Source organism: Apis florea, unplaced genomic scaffold (genome assembly GCF_048593485.1).
Source record: "Apis florea isolate Af1SG1 unplaced genomic scaffold, ASM4859348v1 contig_2274_pilon, whole genome shotgun sequence".
Taxonomy (NCBI): Eukaryota; Metazoa; Arthropoda; class Insecta; order Hymenoptera; family Apidae; genus Apis; species Apis florea.
The window spans coordinates 2,115,224-2,131,953 of record NW_028256550.1 but is presented as its reverse complement, the minus strand read 5'-3'; the positions used below and the strand labels follow the sequence as shown (position 1 = coordinate 2,131,953).

General features: G+C 38.5%; 1 protein-coding gene across 1 annotated transcript in view; it reads left to right on the top strand.

Annotated features, from left to right (window-relative positions):
• The window catches only part of Kdm3 (Lysine demethylase 3), a 247,992-nt gene that overhangs the window by 147,827 nt on the left and 83,435 nt on the right, over nt 1-16,730 (top strand).

The following is a 16,730-nucleotide window of genomic DNA, read 5'->3' as shown; positions in this document are numbered from 1 at the left end:
GAGAAGGAGTGTCGAAATCGTGTCGCTCGTCCTACGCGCTCTTTTTACGCCGCCTATCATCGGCTTAACGAACCAACGTCATAAATTGCGACGTAGCCGGTCGCAGGTTCCTCGCAGTTTCCAACCTCTTCGAAGGAACGAACTGAACGCGCGCCACGACTCGAGCGTGTCGCCTCTCCCCTCACTTCCCCCCTCCAAAGACGCGTCCCTTTTCGAGCTCGGCGATTCGTTCCCGCGAACAAGTTAATTAACGAGCAAACGAGCGGAGATATTAACGAAAGGCAGGAGCCAATAATTAGCGGATACGAATGTTGCGCAAAGCAAGCAAGGACGAGTAGTATAGAGTCTTGTTTCCGCTTCCACTTTTGGGCACAGGATCTCTTACTTTTGCTCGGCATTTTCGGATCTACGTTTGTTGCACGAAATGTATTTTTTTTTTTTTATAGGGGATTTTGTTTACAAGCCGCACTCGAATCGTTATAAAGATTCCTTTTTATTACGGAAACGTTCATCTATTTGAAATCAGTTTAATCTTTTCGTTTATCGCGTTTATATTTATATCGTAAGAATGGAATTTAGGGAATTTTTATCGAGCAACGAAAAGAGAAAGCATGATATAAACACGAGATTTATCCATATCGTCGCACGAAATTCTACGTTTAAATCGAATCGCCGTGAAATTTCTCGAATTCCGGGTATCGGGGAAGATTTAATTTAAAGGTTTAAAGATCCGTAACTCGGCCCACTTTCGAGAGGAAGAAGCGTTCGTTGAAATATCCACGTTTTCCTTGCTTCCTCGAATTAACGATTCGCAAAATGTCAAAGGATGGTTTTCGGCTGTCTTTCGATCGAGCAAAATACCTCGAAACACGTACTCCTAGCTGTTATTCTGCTCCAAATACGACCGATTACGTGGCTTCTTCTCCGTGTAACGAGCGCGATTTAACGCTTATGCAAGTTCCCCTCTTGAGAACTCTCTTTCCGAGAGAGAGAGAGAGAGAGAGAGAAACTGGCATTCGGGCACAAGGTCAGATGTACACCGGTCCTTTTTTATCATCGATGCTTCTCCTTTTTCTTCTTCAACTTGTTCTCATTCGAGTAAAAGAAAAATCACGTTTTAAAGATCGTTTAGGTATGAACCGGTACGAAGGAAGGGAATTGGAAGCAGGAAGGCATAAAAATACTTTAGAGAAAAGACGAGCACCCTGTGCTCTCCTCCCCTGTGAAGCAGAGCAAGGAGGATCTGCATAGAAATACGGCATAACTGGTCGGTGCCAGTTTTTCTCTTAAATTTAATATCCTCCTTTTGTATCCTCTGTTATAATATGCAGCTTCTATCGCTCTTTGTCATATACAGTGTTCGTTTTCATCGACGCTGTTGTCACTGGCGCAATGATTTTAAACAAACGAAGATCGATATTAATCGGAGACAAGAAATTCTAGCATAAATCGCTCGTATTTATATTTAAAAAGGTTGCCAATCAACTCGGAATTTCTTATTCGATCGAAATGAATAACGAGTTAATTTTAGTAAAAAAAAAAAAAAAAATTGAAAAATACACAAATTTTTATCCCGTTGATCAGTGAAAATCTATATAATATGTTTTGATTTTTCAAAATTTTTAAAAAATGAATAAAACTAAATCTCTAAAAGATATCATAAGAACAATTGCAAAAGACTAAAAAAGTAAAAATGATGCATATTGAAAAAAATTACATTTTATAGTTTTGCATTGCGTGATATCGTTCAAAACACTCTCCAATATGTAATCCTGATTTGAATGTCTGCTGCTGCCACTCGTCGTCTGTATTTGTGGTTGTGCGTGTATATAATAGCGTGGGTTTAATATATAATAACTATAGGAACAAAAGAGGAAAAATCTTTTGTTATATTTTATTTATTTATTTTATTTTATATACACGTATTTAAGCAGAAATCAAAAGAAAACACTGTAACAAGAGTCCCAAGAAGAATACACCAATATATATATATAAACATAACAATAAAATAGCGACATACGAGCGTGCTAAAAAGGATTAATACATTATATTCGTGAATACACCTTTGGACTACGATTAGAAGCGCGATTCGTCTTAAATTGGATGAAACGGAAATTAAAAGCGTGTTCTCGGAAGAAAGTTCGAAACTACGAAAATCGAGGCCCCCTCCCCTCCCCCCAATCGTAAATTGAACGCCCGTTCATTGAACGCGTGGCTCCCTCCTTCCTTCTTCGCGTCCTTTCGCCTCTTTGACGACTCGAATGAGTTCATTACGCAACCAATTGGTATCCATCACGCGCAGACTTTCTTCTTTCGTCGTCGGTACCGTGGCTCGGGATGCCATTGAACACCGTGGACGAGCAATTTATCTCGAGGTCATCGCGTTATCGTCTCTCCGAGAGGGGCAGAGAAGGAGCAGAAGGAGGAGGGAGACGCGTCCAAAGGCCGTGTAGGCGAAACGCAGACAATGATCAGCCAGTCGTTATGCGGTTCACGTGGCACACGTCCATCAACGGGGACGTTTTTGCACGCCGGTCACGCAGATGCCTGTAAAATCTGTCTCTCTCTCTTACTGTTCATCCCGCCCCTTGTAATTATCTATCGGTGCTTGCCACTGGATTCGAGGATTATATATATATACGAAACTGGAGTACATCTATGCGAAATATACGTTTTATATAAATATATTCAATAGTTTTCTCGCGAAATTGCGAAAATAGTTATCCAGCAAAAAAAGACGCGAAATTTAGAGTGGTTCTTCTTTCTTTCTTTCTTTCTTTCTTTCTTTTCTATCTATCTATCTATCTTTCTTTCTACAACGTCGATGCGTTTTTTGTACGCGTGACGCGAAGGAAGCCGAGCGAGCACAATAATGCTTATTGACGTTCGCGAGAGATAGGTATCTTTCTTTCGAGCCGTGTGCACGTGTACGTACGTAAACCGTCTATTTTTCCTCGGGTTGTTAAAGCGAGTATAGAAAAACTTAACCCTCGTATTTTCGACGACGATTTCTTTCGTATGAGAGGAGGAGGAGGAGGGAATTATATTTTAAAAAGGAGAAAGAGGAAATATATGTAGTTTTTTAAGTAGTTTATACTTTTAGCTATGGAAAATGATAAGTTATTTTTGTGTCAAAAATATTATTAATTCAGGAGATATTGAAAAACAAGTGACACTGTTTTGAATTGAAGATTTTCTAGATTTTTCTGTATTTAAAAAAATATAATTTTATTCGTAAAAGTAAAAATTGATCTTTTCAAGTATGTGTATGATTTTCGTATGATTTTATTCTTGTTTTAAAATACTTGCCAGTATTATTTTTATACATTTAAATGTGATGGATCGATTTATTGAAATTCGACATCTTGGATATATCGTAAATTGGTGAAACGGGGTAACGTGTATTAAATGCAACGAAATTCATTACAAACAATCGTAGATTTTGAAATGTAAAATGTTGTGATATAAATGTCAAATGCACGAAAAATAATTTGAACCTTTTTTTTTTTAAACGAAAGAAAAAACGTTTGAAACATTTAAAGCAAGCATAAAAAACAATTAAACGAGTATAGAGTTAATAAAACTTTAACGCAAACACGCATAAAATTATAAAACTTTACAAAATATCCCTTTCCAGATTTCTCATTTGATTCTCGCGTGTTTTATTTATACCATGATATATTTTAAAATTTAAATAAATAAATCGTATTAACAGATGAAAATGAAATAACCATTCGAATGCCAAAATTCTTTTATTGTTTTCTCAAGAAGAATCAAATTATCTCTTCTATCATTTCAATATAAAATCGTTATAAATATGTACACTCGTTATAGGCAAGTAGACAAACATCTTCTTCGAAATATATACGAATTCGAAAAAGAATCTCTCTAAAAAAAAATGCTCCATAATCCAAAAGTAAAAGGAAAAAAAAAAAAAGAAAGAAAATTCGTATAAACGAGAATCCTTATTCTCCCCCTGCCCCAAAATAAAATATACTGCTAATTACTCGAGAGAAGCGGGCATCACTACGAGCGAAAAGAAACGAAAGAAAGAAGGAAAGAAAGCGCGGGGAGGGTGGCCAGAGAGAGAGAGAGAGAGAGAGAGAGAGACTTATTGCCGGGTTAATAGGGTGCACGCGGAGGGAAAGAGGAAATTCAGCGTGTAACCAATTCCGAAGGTTCGTTCAGCTCCATTGAGCTCTCCCATGTCGACAGAAAAATCAGCGTTGCACCAATGACTTCCTATTTCCTCCTACGTGGGCTCTATTCGGGTCACTGACTTAACGAGTGGAATCCAGCCTCGAGACCGTATTCTCGGCTCGAAATCGTGTACACAAATAACCCCGGGTATAATAATGCACGAGATATATAGCTTGTCTGCTATAATTGAAGCGACGTTCCGCTAGGAACGCCGCCGGATCGTGCATAAATATTTGATCCTGAAACGTTCTACCGCGATTAACCATTTCCACCACCATTTCTTACACCTGCTTCGATTTTAATCGATTAATTAACACTCTCTTACCGATTGAGCGAGGATTTCTTCTTTTTTTTTTTAATCGCTCGAGAATCGACGAATCGAAAAATAAGCGAATAATTTTTTTTTTTTTTTTAATATAAGTGGAGAAAGCTTCGAGAGAGCTGAACTTCAAATGTTAAATTTTAGCTTGGCACTTATTAGATCCGTTTTTGAAACCTTAACCTAACCTAAGTAGAACCTGTTTAAACGTGTCTGTTTAAGTAATAGCAATTGTCTTTGCGCGTTTTTATCTGGAAATTGATTTTTTCCCTACATTTTTAGCAAGCGATTCCTTGAGAAATCCGATTTTGAATTGCAAATAAGGCACTCTATAAATACCTAGAATCATTGATTTATTCGTTCGATGACATTCAAAATTGTATTAATAACATTTGAATACATTACGATATCAAGAGTCCTTTATATAACATCTCAGAAACAAATAAACATTACCCGAAAGGAAAACTTCAAGTTACGAGATCTTCTCTTACAAGATCAATTTTCAAATTCTATAAATTTTCCTCCAAAAAAAGAAAAAGCGTTCAACTATTTAAATCGACGACCATTTTGTATTCAAGTAACGATAAGATCAATCCTCAAGACCGAACCGAAATTCCCACCAGAAAGATCTCCCCGAAGATTCTGCCTGGGTAACGACCTGTCCTACCCACCCTCCTCCTCCTCGAGCCTGCAAAGGAAAATGAAGCTTCTAATTCGAGAGACCATTAGAAAGATGAGCGCCTACCTACCTCATAGCAACCCTTTCTTCGCCTTGACGAGAGAGAGAGGGACGGCTAGGTCGAGGCTTTTCACGAGTGGAAGAACGCGCAACGAGATTTGCGTGGCCAAGAGCCATAAAACGCGTCACGCACACGTGATGCACTCGTTCCATTTGCACGCGGGCTCGAATGTGCTGGTGCGTGCTTAGCTGCGTGTTCCTCCGAGTGGTTCAAGTGGCGAGCCCATTAGCGTGGATCGTAAAGGTCCTCAACCTAGTGAGTCACCGCCGAGTCAATAATTACTAGTAAAGATCACGCGAGCCTCTCCTCTCTCTCTCTTTCACCGAGTGTGTTCGAAGTCGTGAAACGAGAATTGCTTCAATTGCAGCAACACTGGTTCGAAGAACAGTGGCAAGATGGGAGTAATTTAGTAGCTAAACTTTCGAAACTTTAACCGAATATATATGGATTTATTTATTATGCGGACGTATTAGAAGAAATAAATCCCCGACCTTGATCTTCAGATTATTAACTCGTGGAAAATCTCGTGGTGTCGGCTTGGAACGGCGGGAGTGCGTGTCGCACGCAATCCTTTTTGTAACAAGGTTGCGATCGTAGCGATGACGTGTTGCGGCAGGTGTGTATCATGCGAAAACGGCCTGTGAGAGAAGGAGAAAGAGAGAGAGAGAGAGAGCAGAATTATTATGTGTATTTAAAAGCCGCGCGTTCTCTTTATTCACCGTGACTATTGGAAGAAACGTTACACGGGACCAAGTCGTGCGTTACGGGTCGTTACCGCTTAATTTGTATAAATATACCGTTTCGATGCACCTGAGTCAAATGCGGCTCGTAAAGTTGGTCGCGTTACTACCTTCCTATCTGAATATTTAATTTTCCGCCTGTAAATTTTCCTTCATCGTTGTCCCACGATTGTATAACTTTTTTTAAAAAGTGGACAAACCAAAGATTTCTTGAGGAATTTGAAAAGGATATTTGGACGTAATCGAATTTTCTACGAGTCCACGCGTCGTTTATAGTTCGATCATTCTTGATAAAATGTTGAAACTGATTTATTATTGGTTTATTATTTGCGTGTAGCGCACGATCGTCAATATCCTCGATCCGATAGTAAAAGAATGATATATGGAGATATTACTATCACGATATGTGCTATCAAAATGAAATTAAATTACGTTTACACAAATTTTATTGATCAATTAATCTAAATTTTATGCCTTTTTCGAGATATATTCCTTCGTATTGATATCGGCTATAATGGCAGGGGTTAATATCTGTCATACCTTACATGCTCTCTCGAAATCCAATCGCGTGCTATGCTGCGGATGTACTTTCTCCATTAGCGTCGAGCGAACGAGCTATCTCTCAACGAGCTTCAATTTCATTTTCAAGCGAAATCTTACAAAGGGAGATAAATCTGATGATTACGAAAAACACTGTTTTCTTGTTCGTTAAAAATTCAACTTGATGAATTTTAAAAATCCTTATGGTATATACTATGGCATTTTATATATAATGCACTTTTTATTTCTTTATAATTGCAACTTTTTTTTCCCAACGAATATTTTAAATTTCCTCGCGTAATCGGCTCTCGTAATAAAAATATACGAAAGCATCTCGTTAACATTCATAGAGATATCAATTTTCTACGAACTCGTCTCACACACACACACACACACACTCTATTGAACATCTCCGTCCAGCCATTTTGTGTCGTAAAACATTCTTCGAACCGAACCTGTTAAACCGACGAAGAAACACGATTTCGCGATAATTATTCGAAAATCTAGTGAACTGAAGACGTGGCAGTAATATATATATATATTACTATATATACGATATATCGGCCGCAGGAATGTTAACTTGTTCGGTTGTTGGCAAGAATAATCTACGCAGTTCCTACGAAGTTAAAAAATTCCTGAAACTCCAGATACCCGAGGCTCGTAAAGCGTGCCACCGTTGAACACCGATGTTCCACCTTCTCTCTTCGTTTCGTTAACGCGGGCCGGTGGTGGGGGAAGGATGCGCGCGCAACACGAGGAAGTTTGTTGCAAAGTTTATGCGATTTCAGACGGTGGCGAAGAGAGATGGAATTGGCGGCGTGGTACGGTTTTATGGGCCGTTTCGTTTTACTTTCCTCGTAAAAAATCCCCGCCCCATCTCGTTACTCTCTTTCGAAAAAGCTGGGCCGAATAGCTGAGTCCCGAGTAGCCGATTAAACCGAACGAACGTGACGGTGAGGGTAAACAAGCTTTGCTCTGCTAATCGCTCGATCGCGTGTTTTTCGAATTTCAATGATTGGCCAACTTTTTCAAATACGTTTCTCTCTTAATTTTTCGATCGCCACGTTGATGATGGCCGGTTATACGCGATTATAGGCGATAAATGGCTTCGATTAAGCAGTTTTGGAAAAACTAGATGATATATTTTATGAAAAAAAAGTATATATATCAAATTACATTCGAATATTTGATTTTAAAAGCACATAATGGGATGAAAGTTTTAATTGAATACGCGAAGGTTATATACGGGAAGTTCAACTTTGTTTTTTCAATGGACTTTCGAATAGAATTTTACAATTCTAAACAAACGATTTTTCGTCGTATCGCTTTGCGTAGAGGATGGCGATTTAAATTAAGTAGTATGTTATTATTAAATACATATATGATTCAATTTGAGAAAACAAAGTTGACCTTCGAATGTCTTTCATCCAGGAAAAGTTTACATCTCGTTATGTGCCACTCGAAACTAAATGTTTTTGAAACATTTGCTAATTTCATCGATCATTTTAATCGATATTTAAATAAAATCGATTTAAATAGATCATCTATATATATATATATATATATATAATTTAAATATTCCATTATTCGTGATACAATGATTCTCTTGAAAAAATTGAAAATTGTCGCTAATTGTAATTTGTCGGATTCAAAATCAAGAGCTTCGTATTATTCCAAAAATAATAAAAAAATTGTTAAGTAAAGTCTGCGACATACTATTAGAAAATATGTTCAAAATTTTGAACATACTTTCTATATCACAAACATATTTATGAAATAATCTGACACAAATAATACCCATATTCAAAAATATTTCACGAATAACAATTTTTATATTCAACGAAACGATCGATAATCCTATATATAACGATTCCAAAATTTGTTAAGAGAAAGAAAAAAAGAACTAAGTCAATCTATACAGTCGAATAATAAATATATTTTCCTAAATGAAACGATTAGTCGACGAAACCGTATCTCCGAGAAACATCGGTTTGATGATCCTGGCGTGGCAGAAGACAAGCAACGAATCTCGCATTCGTTATTCCGCGAGTGTTCGGCCATAACCTCTTGCGACCCAGCGTCGAGGCGGGATCGAAGTTTTTTTCTCGCTAGAAAGCCACGGACGCAAACTCTAAAAATACGCGCTGTAGCCTAGGCATCGAGGTCGTCACGGACGAGCGGGAACGATCGAAGACTCCCGGTCGCGAAGGAAAGAAAAAACAACACGAGAGAGAGATCGAGTTGCACGCAGAAAAGAGGGGAATTACGTAGGTGGTTAAACAGATTTCGGTGGGTGGAAGGTTGAAGGGGAAAACACGTTCGCAAATCCAGAATCGCAGCCAAGGACGTGGAACCGGATAATTTTTCGAGGAATCTTGTGTGTTTGGATTCGATCGTGAGATAAGAATACGATTTGTTCAAAAAAATATTCATAAATTCCAAAAATATAATATATTCTTTCATCTTCTTTGCGAGAAATTTAATCTTAAGAAACTTTCTTTGCATTTATATCGAGATAATCTAAATAAGGTTTGAAGATCCTTAAGGGTTTGCTGGAAGTTATATTAGAAATGCAACGTTTTGGAAGAAGATGTGTAATGGGCCAGTTTGAAGCCGATACGTGAGTTGGCGGTGAATCGTGACTGCGACGAAATCCAAATCGATTCGGTCGTAACGATGTCAGTAAACCGCGCTGGCGCGTTTGCAAAGGGGACGAAAAGTTGCGAAGCGTGTCGGGGCAACAAAGAAACACGGATGGAGAGATAAACCGAATTCGATTTCGAGATCGTTGGTGCACGTCGATTGTTTCGTCTTTGTTTACCTAGAAAACAACCGCCCTTGTTTTGACTTGTTTCGATTGTTTGGTTAGAAAGAAACAAGATGGAAACAACGCGATCCTCGACGTTTAATAACAGCGCGGAAAAGAAATATTTCGATATTTCCATCGGAAATTTATATTTTGCACGAGATGAAGAGTTGATAGAATATCGTGAATAAGATATTTTCACGTTTTAGAAAGGAAAATGAATTTTGTTTTACGTTCGAATCTTTTTACGATAAGAATAATTTTTCAAGTATTTCTCCTTTATTTCGTTAATATTTAATTTTATGATATATAAAAATTATTTCTCAAATCAGATCGATTGCTCAAGATTAGATTAGGAAATTATTATGATATTTTGCATTTAAATTGCAGATCGAAAGTTAGTTTGCGTTTGTATATATTTTAAATAAGATATAAATTAGATTTCGTCGAGTCAAGAAGAAAAGAATCGACTTTATTTAACATTAAAAAAAAATCTCGTTCGTTGTTGCACGATTAAATATATTAACTACATTGTAACGAGATTGCTACAATTACCGTGTTATCGATACGAAGAAGAGGCATCCTTCCTTATCCATTACCAATCTATTAATTAACGAGATGAATTTTTCAATGATTTTACACGAACATCGAATTAACCCCATCCCATCGCTAATCTCTCAAGACGATCTTCATCCCGCATGCATAGCAGGTTGGCGGTGGTGTAAGCGAGGCGGCCATCAGTCGGATAATATTTTCATTGAAAACGCGGATGTTCGTTAACGCGGAATATCCTTGTTGATAGAGAAATACCAGTGGCGCGCAGAGCAAGCAGCAATGGTGTATCCAACCATCGAACGTAAACGCCAGAAACTGGAACAACCAGTTATTCGACTCGCCACGGCTCGTCTCTCCGCAAACTTTCCTCTCTCCTTCTCTCTTTCTCTCTTTCTCCCGCGCACACGCACGCGCAGAAGAGAGCGCGAGTCGTGCGCCGCCAACGTGGGTATATATATTCTGGGTTATAACACAGATGCACGCCTCGTAAACCTTGCCTCGATGTCGTCTTAAAATCCTCTCGTCGCGATATAATTATTATCCAGGCCATCGTGCACTTGTTGTTTCTTCTTGAAAATTCGTTGGAAAGAATTTTCCGCGGAATCACCGCGAATCGAAACCGGCGGAAGTTGTTGAAAAAGTTGGCTCATCCGGCCGTCCTCGCAATCCCTTTCCCCGTATCGAGCAGTCGGACGAAGCGCGCGTTCAGAATCCAGAATTTGTTCACACACAAGGCCCGTGTTGTTGCGAGAGACAGACGGGAGAGCAGGGAGCGATGCTTAGCACGTTCCACCGGAATGCCTGCGCGAGCGCCGCTCTTGCCTCGCTCTCTGGAATACCAAGTGGCGTGTCTCTCGCCTCGTCGAGAAACCTCGCGTTAAAGAGGGATAGAACGGTTCCCTCGAAATTGCTAGGCCAACAGAGAACCCACTTCGTTTCGCGAGCCCCTCTCGCCGCCATCTTTCCTTTTTCCTTCCTTCCTTCCTTCCTTCCTTCCTAAAGCCTTTCTCGAGAACTCGATCGAAATTCGAGACTGCTTGAAACCTTGCTCGGTCGGTAGGATCGGTATGAATCATCGAGGAGCCGGTGAGAGGAGGGTCTCACGTAACCGTGAGTCGCATCCAAGCGAGTCGCGCATATCTCTAGAATTATGGGCTTTGGTAATTGGCGCCGCGATACCATCTTTCTGGGGTAAATTAATCTCGAGACCGCAGCGCCACTCGGCCGGCCAATTAACATAACGGCTCTTTATCGTTTCGCTTCATCTTCATTCGGCTCGAGGAAATGATTTTACCCGAGAAAGTAGGCTCTTCGATCTGGTTTTCGATTTCGACGCGAACGGGAACCGACTTTTATATTCCAATTCCATCCAATCCCGACTTTTTGAATTAATTTGCTTCGATCGATCGCGTTAGATCGAACACCACGCTTGCTGCCAATGGACGAGAGTGAACGATTGGAGGTCAAGCCACGCTCCGTGCTTTCATCGTGAGCCACGAACCTTTGCGGTCCGCCTTCTTCCTTTTCTTTCCTTTCCCTCGGTCCAAATCCCCCTCTCGCCACTTTTTCTTTCTCGCTCGCCGGATACACAGTGTAGTTATGCGTTACACATACACCCAGGCTGCATAATACATAATGTCCGAACGTAGGCAGGCGCTACATGGTCAGGTAAATGGGAGTCGAACCTGTCGAACCGGTTTTTCCCCCTCCATCTCCCTCTACCTCTCCTTCTACCCCACCTTCCCTCGTCGTGTACTCGCCTCGACAGACCGAACGACCGATTCTCTCTGTCTTCCTCCCTTCCTTGCCGCCTCCTCTCTCTCGAGATAGACCATCGCGCCATCGGCATCGACCATCGTCAGCCTCTCCTCTACCTCCTCGCTGGACGAGTAGTAGTAGCAACGATCGCTTCTATTGCTCTCTTTCTCTCGCTCTCTCGCTCTGCTCGCCGACGGTTTAAATTTAGCGTGATCCCTCGAATCCAAGCGATTTTAACCGTGTCTCCAAATCTACTTTCTCTCCGACTTTTCGATTAAAGTTTAACACGAAATGGGACACGGTTGGGGACGTGTAATTGATGCGGCGGCGAGCCTCGATGACTCGTTTTGAAAGTGGCAATTGCGGAGAAATTTTTTTTTTTTTTTTTAGATAATTATTAACTGTTCGATCATTCGTACATCGTTGGATTTCATATTTATAACGTGAAATATCGTTTTGTAAGTGTAAGTTGAAAAGGGGATAATAAATATTTTCACTGCGTGTACGTAATGAAGAGTAATAAAATTCTTTTTATAGGTCTACTAATAATTAAATGTATCGTTCTTTGAACTTGGTCATTAAGCAAGATATTGATGAAATTGAACGTTGAGAAATTTGTCGTTAATTTAACCAGGTTAGGTTTCGTTCTTCTTCAATTTTATTTTTCAACGTGAAAACGAGAAACAGAAGAACGAAAAATTCGTTTGTTCGTTCGTTTCGATCCATCACTCGAGCCGCGCGATTTCCCCGAACAAGCAAAAGAATTGCAAGTTTTGCGGTCAGGGACGAGTCGGAGAGGAGACTTTCCGGCAAACAAATTGCACAAATCTGATGATAATGTTTACACGGTGTTGGAAAATTTGGTGGAGGTTGTTGCCTATAATTTGTTCCCACTTGATGGACGGTGAAATTAAAGGTCGGCCATCAACGAGGATTTTTGAAATTATTACCTGGTCATCGTCCTCTTACCTGACCACCATTGAAATCCATTAGAGGTTCTAGTAGAAAGGTGAAATTCCCCGAACTCGCAAATCGAGATTAAAATTCGCATTATCTTTATTATATATAGACCTAAAATTAAACTGAAACATAAATATCTTTCGATTAATATCATCCAGTTTTATAAAAATTGAAATGAAAAAAATCGTAACAATAATCGTAAGTGTCGAAAGATTGGACCTTGAACGATTTTATTATTCAGAGAATCGTGTTTTTTTTTTTTTTTTTTTTTCCCTCGACTTAAAACGTCAAGAATTAGCGAAGTAGGCGAACGAACGGAGTTTCGTGTCCAATTATTATTTAAAATATCGTTGAGGCGGTGGTGGAAAAGCATCGCGTGGAAAAAACTTGGCTGCATACGTAAAAGTCAGTGTGATTCATCGTGAACGTGGTAACAGAAGTGAAACTGTTATTACGCTGTTTCCCTCGTGTCGCTCGCGTTAATTGCCCCGCTCCTCGAGCGTTACTTTCCATGGATAACTCGGTGTTTTTGATAATTGTCGGCCAGCAATTTTACAGCAATTATTTAGGAGCTTTAGCGCTTCGCACAAAGTTGTCATCTGGCAAGCAAGTAGTAGAAGCCCGTATAATTTCCTCCGGTTCATCCTTTAAACGTTTCTTCACTTTATTTTCCGAATGCGCGAATTAATTATTTTTAAAGGATGACGAAGCATAATACTCGTAAGATTGAAGAATAAAATTTGAATTAAATTTCCCTGTTTCATTTATTTTTTTTTCACTTTAAACGAGCAAAAGCTTTTTTCTTTTCTTCTACGAGACGAAAGGGATAATATTATCATTCTCCGGTTAAGAGCATCAGAATCGAATTATTAAATTCTCGATAATTTTATTAATAGAAGATTAATCATTGTGAGACAAAAGATAAAAAGTATATTTCATTCTTTGTAAATTAGATACGAGAAGATAAGATCTTTCTCGATGAATAAAAAAAAGTCAGAACACGATTTCTATCTTATTGAAAAGATAAACGTACAAAAACACGATTAAACACGATTATAAAGCTGATGATAATATGCACATTTTCTTTTTAATCATTTTTAAAAAATGTAAACCGACCAACTTTTATTAATGCGAATAACGTTTCTCCTAGAAAAATTTTGCAAAATTCTATCCAATAATAATATTTTCATAAACGTGTAACGAACAATAAACAAGTCTCTATTCTTTTTCGTCGCACCTGCTCGTGTTTAACAATAACCACCCGCTGTGGCGAGGGCACTTGTGCACTCGAGCGAAGTGGAGGAAAAATCGCGAGGAAAACTCGTACAAAATAATTTTTTTCTACACAAAATGCAACGCATTATCCACATTTACATTATCGATATAAATGTATTTCGAATTCTTCGCGTTGTATCGCGAAGATAAGATTCATATAGGTGGAAAACTAACTGGATTCCGTTTTTCGTAGTGAAGCTCGGTGTCGAGATCGCTCGAACGTTAATTCCATTACAATATAACGCGTGTAATGGCATTTATTATCCAATTGCTTGGATATTCGCGGTTTTTCGATCTTGCGCGAAACACCACCCCTTGGGGGAACGTTTCTTGTGTGCAGCTTGCTCCGCCGTCTCCTTTTTCCGCTTCCAGGAACGCCGGGCGAACAAAGCGAGCAAAACTCGAAACCGTTCCCTCTCTGCGTGGTTACGTATGTACGTATTTCAACGAGAAAGTTCCCTCTTCTTTGTGCTCCTTATATGGCTGTCCCCTATCGACGTAACCATCCCCTATGTGCCACGGTTTCCACCTTCTACCTCGCTTTCTGACGTTTATTTTATCCGAGTCCGAGTAATCTGTCATCTAAAAGTTATTTTAGATGGTTCGATTATTTTTTCCCTTCTTTCAGTAGGTTTCGAAGTTTTCGAAAGTGAAGAAATAAGAATTCGTTTGATTATTGAAGAAGGCTAGATTGTCGCATTGTCGAACGTGTTTTAAGATTTGATTGACAATTGATTTCATGATATCTTCGATATCAATAACAATGTATAAAGTTTGATAAAGAGTTTGAACAATTTTAAAGTAATAAGACACGTCTATATCTTTTTCTCTACGTGTTAACGAGTTTCGGATAGAAATTTTCTCAATTTCGTCGAATAATTCTGGAATAAAGGATATAAAAATAAGAAGGAAAAAAATATATATTACAACGTGAGTTTTATCCAAGCAAAAAAGCAAAAAAAAAAAAAAAAGAAAAGAAAACTAAAACGTGACCCGTGCAATGAAATTTTCGTTCCTCTCTGCTGCGCATCTGCGCACGTAATTCCAACGTGTCCCGATCCACTTGACCTTGAACGATGCTTTTTAGAAAAAGAAAGAAAGAAAGAAAGAAAAAAAAAAAAAAAAGAGTTCTCGACGCGACAGCGCTAAATTGCCTCTTTATTACCTCTTAGTAATTCCCCCTCCTCCCTCCCTCCCTCCCTCCCTCCTTTCGACCGATATACATACCGCTGACTGGGCGATTTTTTCGCATGCGCGATGATTCGCTCGCTCGGTACGAGTAAAAGTCTCTGTACGGTACGAAAGGGAAGAAAAAAAGAAGAAGAGAAGAACAACAAGTAGAGTAGGATAGAGATATGCCTGGCACAAATGGGTCACGCTACTGATCCTATGCAAATTGCATCGGCTCTCTCGTTCGTGGCAACTATCGCTATCGCGTTGTCGTCATCGGCGTGCATGACTAGTCGTAGACGAACACTCGTTGCACGAGCCGTGCCAACCCTGCCTTGGCCGAGTTTGGAGTAAATGGAACGGCCGATAATGTAGATATTATGGCGATATATGGCGCGTTTTTGAAACGCGGAAGAACCTCGAGGCGGAAAGTAAAAGTTTTCGTCTCGCTCCGCTTTGTGTGCTCGCTCGGCCTTGCCTCGCTCGTTTCTGGGACTAATTGCGTGGAAACAACCAGTCATCGGCCAATAACGAGCGTGATTGTCTTCCGTTTATTTATAACGATCGCGGGATATAATACCGCTGTCGTGAAAGGGGGCGCTGTTTGAATGAACGCAAGATACGTAATCGTAAGATCGAGATGAATTGATATTCTTCAGGTGTACGGTTATTTAGAGGTGTTAACGCGTAATTTCGTGAGATTATTCTTTGGAGGATCGATTCTAGAGTTGAAAGTAAATTGGTATAATATGTCGGTTCAGATTTATTTTGTGAGTGACAGATAGAAAGAGAGTGAAATCGCTCTGTCTCTGTTGCATTCTATTTTCGCCTCCCTTCATCCAACGTGAATTTGAATTGTTCGTAATTTGATAAATTTTTGAAGAATTGAATCTTAGGAATATATTTTAAAAATGGAAGTCATTTGAATATGTGTATTGATATACGTGAAATATATATTGCAATTTTTGCAATTATGTATCGTGTGAATATATTTTTTTCGAATTATGCGTTGCTCGATAAAATGTTTCAACTAGATTGTTTGAACAGGATATCTTATCTAACAAGTATCTCTAAAATTTTTAAACGATTCTTATTTTCACTTATCTAAGTGTAGATTACAAATTAATTAATTTTAACTTATTGAGTATCTTTCAAAATCATTTCTTAGAACTCTTTTTTTTTTTTTCTTGCTCTATTAATAAATTTTGTTCTCAATTGTGCAATAATAAAATATACTTGCCTTCCAATCTTTAATATCTTTGTTTTTTTATAAATAGCAATACTATAAATATTTACAGGCAATGAAATTTTTTTAAATTTATATAGTTCTTAATAGAAATTAATCAAAATTATTAACATCGTATTCATTTAATGAATTCTATTTTTTCTCCAAAAAAAAAAAAAAAATTTTTTGAGATTATAAATCTACTTTTTCAAAGAATTAATACTGGAATTACCTATCTGTTCCAATATGATTTTGCCGATATAATATCGTTATTAAAGTAATTAAATCAGTATTAAATCTCTAAGTACAATTAACTTATAAGTGTTTTTTTTTCCAAGTGGTATCGTATCAAATCCTTATCTTTATCTAATAACAAGAATATCTTGTTACACATTCAATCGAATGACTTTCATTATTTTATTACATCAAGTTTATTCATTTT